Here is a 7,086-nt window from a genome sequence, read left to right on the forward strand (position 1 = left end):
TGCAGTTTTATGGACAAAGGGACCAAAAGAAACCCAGACTCAAAAAGCATAAAATAGAAACATAAATAGATCTAGCATCATATATTAGCAAGTTTTGAGCTTTTTACCTTAAAAGGTTAGCAAAAGATGAACTAATCCCGGATCCTCAAGCTCCAAACACAACTCCAAGTGGTCCACTTCTTCTTCTCCTTCACAAAGCACCAACAAACACTCTTTGTGGCTCAAAACTCTCAAGAACACACTAGGGTTTCGATTTCTGGACAAGAGAAGGTGGAGGCTATCTAAACATGACCAAATGAGGCTATCATAAGGCTTAAATAGGGTGCAATACCCTAGAAATCAGGGTTTCATAATCCACACGTACGCCCAATGTATGTGGACTGAATGCGTGATCCTGGATGCACTAGTACGCCCAGCGTACAAGGAGTACGCCCAGAGTACTCCAACTTTCCTAAAGTTGGCAATTCTGCCCCTTAGGGACCAGTTCTACAAAACATTAACACACCAAGGGTCTAAACTGAAAAGTACTTTGAATCGGGTGTTACAATTCTCCCCCACTTAAATTAGCTTTTGTCCTCGAAATCGTTCCTTACCATCCCAGTCATGCCAAACAGCTTGAGCAATTCAACCACAAACACGATACAGACCGAGTAAGCAACCCCGGGCATACAACAACCTCCCAACATGCAACCGAACCCTCACTTAGAAGGGCTCCCAAATCCTAACGATGAACGGATCCTTACTCAACTTAAATTAACCCTTGAAGAATAATCACTTCTACTCTACCCGAAATTTGAAATCTTAAACTTATCTGACTCCCCGACAGATAACCCATACTGAACCACTGCTAATTTAACTCTACTTTGTATTCCAAACTGACTACCCAACTTTTGATTACTTGATGTTCCCACTGGAAAACAGAATCACAGACCATTCGCCGCTGCCGGAAACTTTTCACTTGACAAAAAGGAATTAGATAATCTTTCAGGTAAAAGACTCATCTTGAAGATAACGAATCCATGAACATATTGCACCACAAGAGAAAATCTGAGAGTTAAAACTTCTAGTACTGACAAGTCACTGATTCCCTAACTGCCGAACCGATATGCTACTACTATAATTCTGAAGACCTAAAACTTGCCAGACCTACACACAGGTAGAATCATTCCATAACACAGTCACAAGAGCCTTTTCTACCATAAGAACTGAAACTTCCCTTTTTGATCCTGAACCCTTCAGTTGATGCCCTTGGCATACAGATTCCTTAATTCAATATTGCTGAAATAAAGATCTTGTACATATACACTCATGCTTCCCAATGCGAGTCTCAATCAAAAGCCAAATCGGTACATAACTCTCAACCTGAGATCCAAGGATTTAAACTTGCATTTCACCCAAAACCCTTTGGTTCACGGCAACCACTTATTGAACCGGGATATAAAAATCCCCAAACCACCGTTGAGACTGCCAGTCTCGCACCTGGTCCAACCACCAGGTTCCTGAGAGTCCAACTGATAAGACTATCCTATCATGTGCATCACCCTTTACCACTCACTGATCACATAATCATCCCTACCAATACCTTGATTTAATACCTCGACCCAACCGGTCTCTACCAGGTCCCACCTGCCTTGCCATAATTATACGGGCCTCGCCTATTGGTCTTACCCCATCTAGAGTTACACAGGCCCAACCCCGTTTTGGACCCCAATGGTCCTCCTCCTCTAACAGAGAAATGCTCTCTGACAATCCGGTCCGCCTTGCCCAAGGCACGAACTGATCCTTCTCTATACCAACGACCCCCAAATGATGGTCTATCTCAATCTGGTGAATACTATGATCCCACCGCAGACTTACAACACATTCTTACTATCTACCAACCCAGTGAATGCTACGGCCACCCCACAGTCTTACAACACGTCTATCCCGCCACGGTTACCGCCCATGGTCTTACCACACCTCTACCACGTCATCCCCAGTCATCCTGAGTTGATTTTGTATTCAACTGAATCCCAATCAGGTGTTCGGGTCATGCTTCGAACCCTAAAGCCTTCATCAACAAGAACAAACAACGACGTTCTAACACAACCCTCACCTAGATCCATCCACATGCCTGCTATACCACAAAGAAATTGCTAATCAGCTGATGGAGTTTTCCTGAACTCCCAACTCACAAAACTTCAATCCCGATGACCACTTGAGTTGTCTTCCCTCCCGACTGGGGTGTGAAACTCACCTTAGCTTCACACCTGATTCAGGTCCTGGATATCTGAACGATTCTCCCCCACTTGGATTTGTCGCAGCTCTCCCAACCCACAAAATTTGATGGATTTCCAACCCATCTTACCTCCTTATAATTTGAACCGCCGATGACCTGCGCTTACCGATACTAGCGTTCCATTACTATCCGATCTCGATGATCGCACAACTCTTGAAATCCAGATGAATACTCCTCGAAATCTGAGCAAGTCCGATAGACCAAATCGCTTCCCATGATACAACACCAAATCCTTAAGTCCTTTATACTGGTGACAACGACTATAACCCTTGACCTGAACTGGCGAATCTTCACTCCAACTTCCCATCCTCATAAGGATCTCTGAATTCTAACCATCTCCAACCTTTATGATTATAAAATTCCCTAACACTTTCCATGACCAAAAAAACTCATGTGGCTACCATCCACATCTTCTTGCTACTGCTCCTTCCCTAGCGACGGTAGTGATTGGACCCAAAGGTCCTACCATAGACGACTGCCAATCCTACCTAAGCAAATGCTACCACATCTGAACTCTGACTTCGCTGGTGAACTAATCTTGTTGATTCGACCGTAGATCTGCCAATCAATACCCCTGAACTTAAACCATCAAAGAACCAGAACAATCAACCGAACAACTGAATCCCGCTTAGCAAGATACAACCCACTAATGATTATTGGCATGCAAAATGGCATATAACCATTCTTGATGATATAACCCAGAAAAAAACAGAGAATTATCCCAAAGATAATACTTACCTATATCCAATGAAATCTCCAATCAATATAAATACTGATAATAATCAAGAAGAAAGCAAAAGATAATATACCTGCAATAGCATCTGATGAAATCCTGACCTCCCCTTCCTGTCGAAACACCTGAGATGGAACCGAAGCTGCCCCAACTACTAAGCGGGGGCAATTCACCCTGATATGGCTAGGCTGATGATAGTAATGACACAATTCTATCTACAGCGTGCATTCTTGGCAGAGGTGTCCCTTCCATCTGCACCTGCCACATTTAGACTTCTCGCGTACACGCTCATGTACTCCTCCATTCTTCGTGCAAACATCGTGGCCCCTCGGGTCTCTAACACTAGCCATGACAACATCCAACTGTTCAGATCACCGAGTTGGACCATGATTCCACTTCCTCTCCCCCAGTCGCCTTTCCGAACCCATCTCCTGCTCCTGAGTCACCTCGACCATCCCATCAGCTGTCTGAATAGCCAAGATTCGACCCTTGAACCTTGTGACCAATCTATCAGTGACACGACCAATGATTTCAGGTAACTCCTCACGTAAATCTCTCGAAACCTCTGTGGCAATCTAATCATGGGATCGACCCCTTGAAAACATGATGTATAACCCACCTCTGATACCAGACGACAAGAGCTAGCAGTAGGATCCTCCTTCCCGAAGGATTCTAGAGCTCCACAACCTTTGATCTTCAGATGGGCCGGCAACTATCCTGCTACAATCTTGGTCTGAAAAGCGCCGAGATGACTATCCAAGAGTTCTGAAATCCCCTCCTTGACCGAACCAAAGATCACAGGAGTCCATTCCAAAATACTGCAGGTAAACTCCGACGGATGAACTCCCGCATCCGCTCATCGATCGGCTCAGTACCTACACCTGAGCCTGAACCCGTACCCAGACCTCCTTCCTGAGTGCCCATCACCATTCTGAAAAACAACCATAAAAATGATCAGAACATATCCAAGAATCCTCATCCCACATGGTTCCTAGATTCTCCAAGACTCTCCCCGATTCGAGTATGGATCATGTGCTTTCAGTAGTATGGACCCAATACTACCTTCCACACCTATCCATACTTTCCTTAAGAATCATCAAGGATCCTCTAAGTCACCTTCTCAACTGATACTCCACATGCTTGCTACACAGTGTAACTAAACCCACTGAAGCGCTTCCTAGGCTTTCCGACCTCACCCTGCCATTAGCTGTTGAAGAACTACCCATAATGTCAGTTAACCACCTCATGAATACAGCCACATGCAACAAAGCTTAGATAATCTTTCGATTAAAAGACTCATCCTGTAACGCTTGACTTCTGATATGAGGTGATTTCCAAGTGTGTAAATTTCTCTTTGGAACTCGGCGAGTTGAGGTGCGTTAACTCGGCGAGTCGAGGTGCTTTTTAGCTGCGGGTTTAATGAACCAACATGGCGAGTTGATGAGCCTCAACTCGGCGAGTTGGCAGCTGGGAAGGAAACCCTAATTTTTAGGGTCTTGCATCCTATTTAAAGGCCTTAAGTCCTTTTTATGGCATCCTTATCAGCCTCCACTGTTATCAAAACCCTAAATCGAGTTGTAGCCTCCATTGTCAAGCATTTGAGCCTTGGAAAAGAGTTTGGTGTTTATTTTATGCATTGTGAAGGAGTTAGAAGATCTTGAAGTTTCTAGCTTGGAAAAGGAAGTCTTGGATCCAGAATCACTCCATTTCTTGCAGTCACTTTAAGGTAACAATTTCATACCTTGATTTGTAGATGATTATATCTCCTCATTTTGGGTTTTGTTGTGTTTTTGGCCTCTTTTTGGGATGATGATGGAGTGAAATCATTTAAGGGGTTTGTTTTTTCATATTTGAGTTGGTTTTGGTACCCTTGAGCTTGAAGGTGAAAACTTTACGAGGAGTTTGGTGTCATGCATGCATTAAGTCAACTATTAAGTCCATTTCAAGCTTAAGAGCTTCATTTAGACATGCATGAACATAAAGTTGGCAACTTTACGTGGTTTTCCAGCTCAAGTAAGTCAGATCTATGTTTTGGGGCCATGTCCTTATGGATTAAGTGCTTATTGTATTAAGTTGTTGGGTTTTGAGCGAACTCGGCGAGTTGGCTCGGTTTTTCCCGACTTTGCAGTTAAATGGAAAAACACGGTGAGTTGAAGGAACAACTCGGCGAGTTGGGTCAACTCGGGCTGTTGACCTTGACTTTTTGAGTTTTGTCTTTGACCAAGTTTGTCCTAAGGGGGTACTTGAGGTAATCTGAATTGTAATTAAGAAAATTATGGCCTTATGATAAGAACCATATGAGGTTGGGCCCAATTTGGAATATTAGGCCATTAGTGGGCCTTTATGGATCTTTTGGTTTTGAACCTTTTGGTTAATGGAATTGGGCCTCAGTTTGGTTCATGATGGGTTAGGGGTAAAATGGTCATTTTACCCCAAGTATGGATGGTAGGCCTTAGAATGGAACCCCATTGCTATTTGGGTGTTATTTTGATCTGATAGCTCGAAGGTGTCATCAGGGCAGCAGCTAGGGATTTCTTTCTGTGAGCTTCTGCATTCGAGGTGAGTCTCCTCACTGTTCTATGGGTCGAAGGCACCAATGCCGACCCACTTGGTTTATGTATTATAGGAAGACCTGGGGGTAACCCTTGGCAATTTGTATGAAAGACCGGGAGGCGGCTCCTGGCAAACTATATGCAGGACCAGAGTTTGAACTCTGGCAGTTAATTAGTTAAGTAGTGTAGATTGTATGCTAGTTGTCTTTGTGATGCTTGTTTGGAAGACCCAGAGGTGGCTCCTCGCACTCGTATGTAAGACCCACGGTTTTGGCCCCCGGCCTGGCAAGGAAGAGCACGAGGCGGCTCGTGGCATAATGGCAAGACTATGGATGACACATAGCACCTTTATTGATTGTGGTATATGTAAGATAAGTATGACTCATTGATATGAATGTTATTTATGGTTCGATTGGTATGTGTGGTATGTGGTATTTGGGGAACTCACTAAGATTTGTGCTTATAGTTTGTGGTTTATGCATGGTTTCAGGTACTTCCGTTTCGAAAGGAAAGGGTCCGACTTGATCGTAGCGCATACACCCGTGTTTTCCGCAATGTGTGATCTTTGGGAATGAACTCTAATAATTTTCTTATTTTGAAATACTTTATATGTTTGGATAAAGTTACAATGGTGTTTTGATTATAATAAAAATGAAATTTTTACCCCTGGTTTTTGGGGATGTTACAAGTTGGTATCAGAGCCTTGGTTTAAGGGATTCAGGCATACTCTCGGGTGTGTCTGGACTCAAACTGAGGGTTCGGTGAAATTTTTATAAAATAAACATTTAAATAAAAAGAAATTTCTAATCAAGAAAGGGGTGTGATGCGTGCAATTAACCGAGCTCAAGTAAGTGGTTCCAAAAGTGCCAATACATGTTTATTATGATATATGATATGATTATGAGTATTGCATGCTAGACTAGGGCTAAGGATCTGCCCAATATTATATGATAGGAGAGTGCTAGATTAGGGCTAAGGATCTGCCCAATATTATATGATAGGAGAGATGCCTTTATATGCCTGATTGTAATAGCTTTAGTATTGCATGCTAGTATTGATTCCAGATAAGTCGATAGAATGGCTAGATTAATGTATGTTGGTTAGATTTTTCGTTGCCTGAATGCTGCTTGTTTTGTGCTTTGTGGTGCTCTTAGTGACGTGTACTGACTGCTAAGTGAATATGCTAAGTCACATGCAGCACAGGTTAAATAATCTTATAGTGATGGATTTGACCCTATTGCACAGCTCTTGTCTGAGTCCAACCGTTCTAGGGTTGAGTCTTTTACTCGAAGGATTATCTGATCTCTGTTGCATGTGACTATATTTATGAGGAAGCTAGTTGACATCGGTGGGAGTCCTTCAGCAGCTAAGGGTTGGGTGAGGTCGGGAACCTAGGAAAGCCTAGGATATGCTTCAGTAGGTTAGTGGTGCGGTTTAGTGAGTTTTGGCGCATTGGTTTGAGGAAGTGACTTAGAGGATTCGGGAGGATTTCTAAGGAAAGTATGGATAGGTGTGGAAGGTAG

The sequence above is a fragment of the Lactuca virosa genome, chromosome 4 (genome assembly GCF_052849685.1).
Source record: "Lactuca virosa cultivar CGN04683 chromosome 4, Lactuca_virosa_CGN04683_v6, whole genome shotgun sequence".
Taxonomy (NCBI): domain Eukaryota; kingdom Viridiplantae; phylum Streptophyta; class Magnoliopsida; order Asterales; family Asteraceae; genus Lactuca; species Lactuca virosa.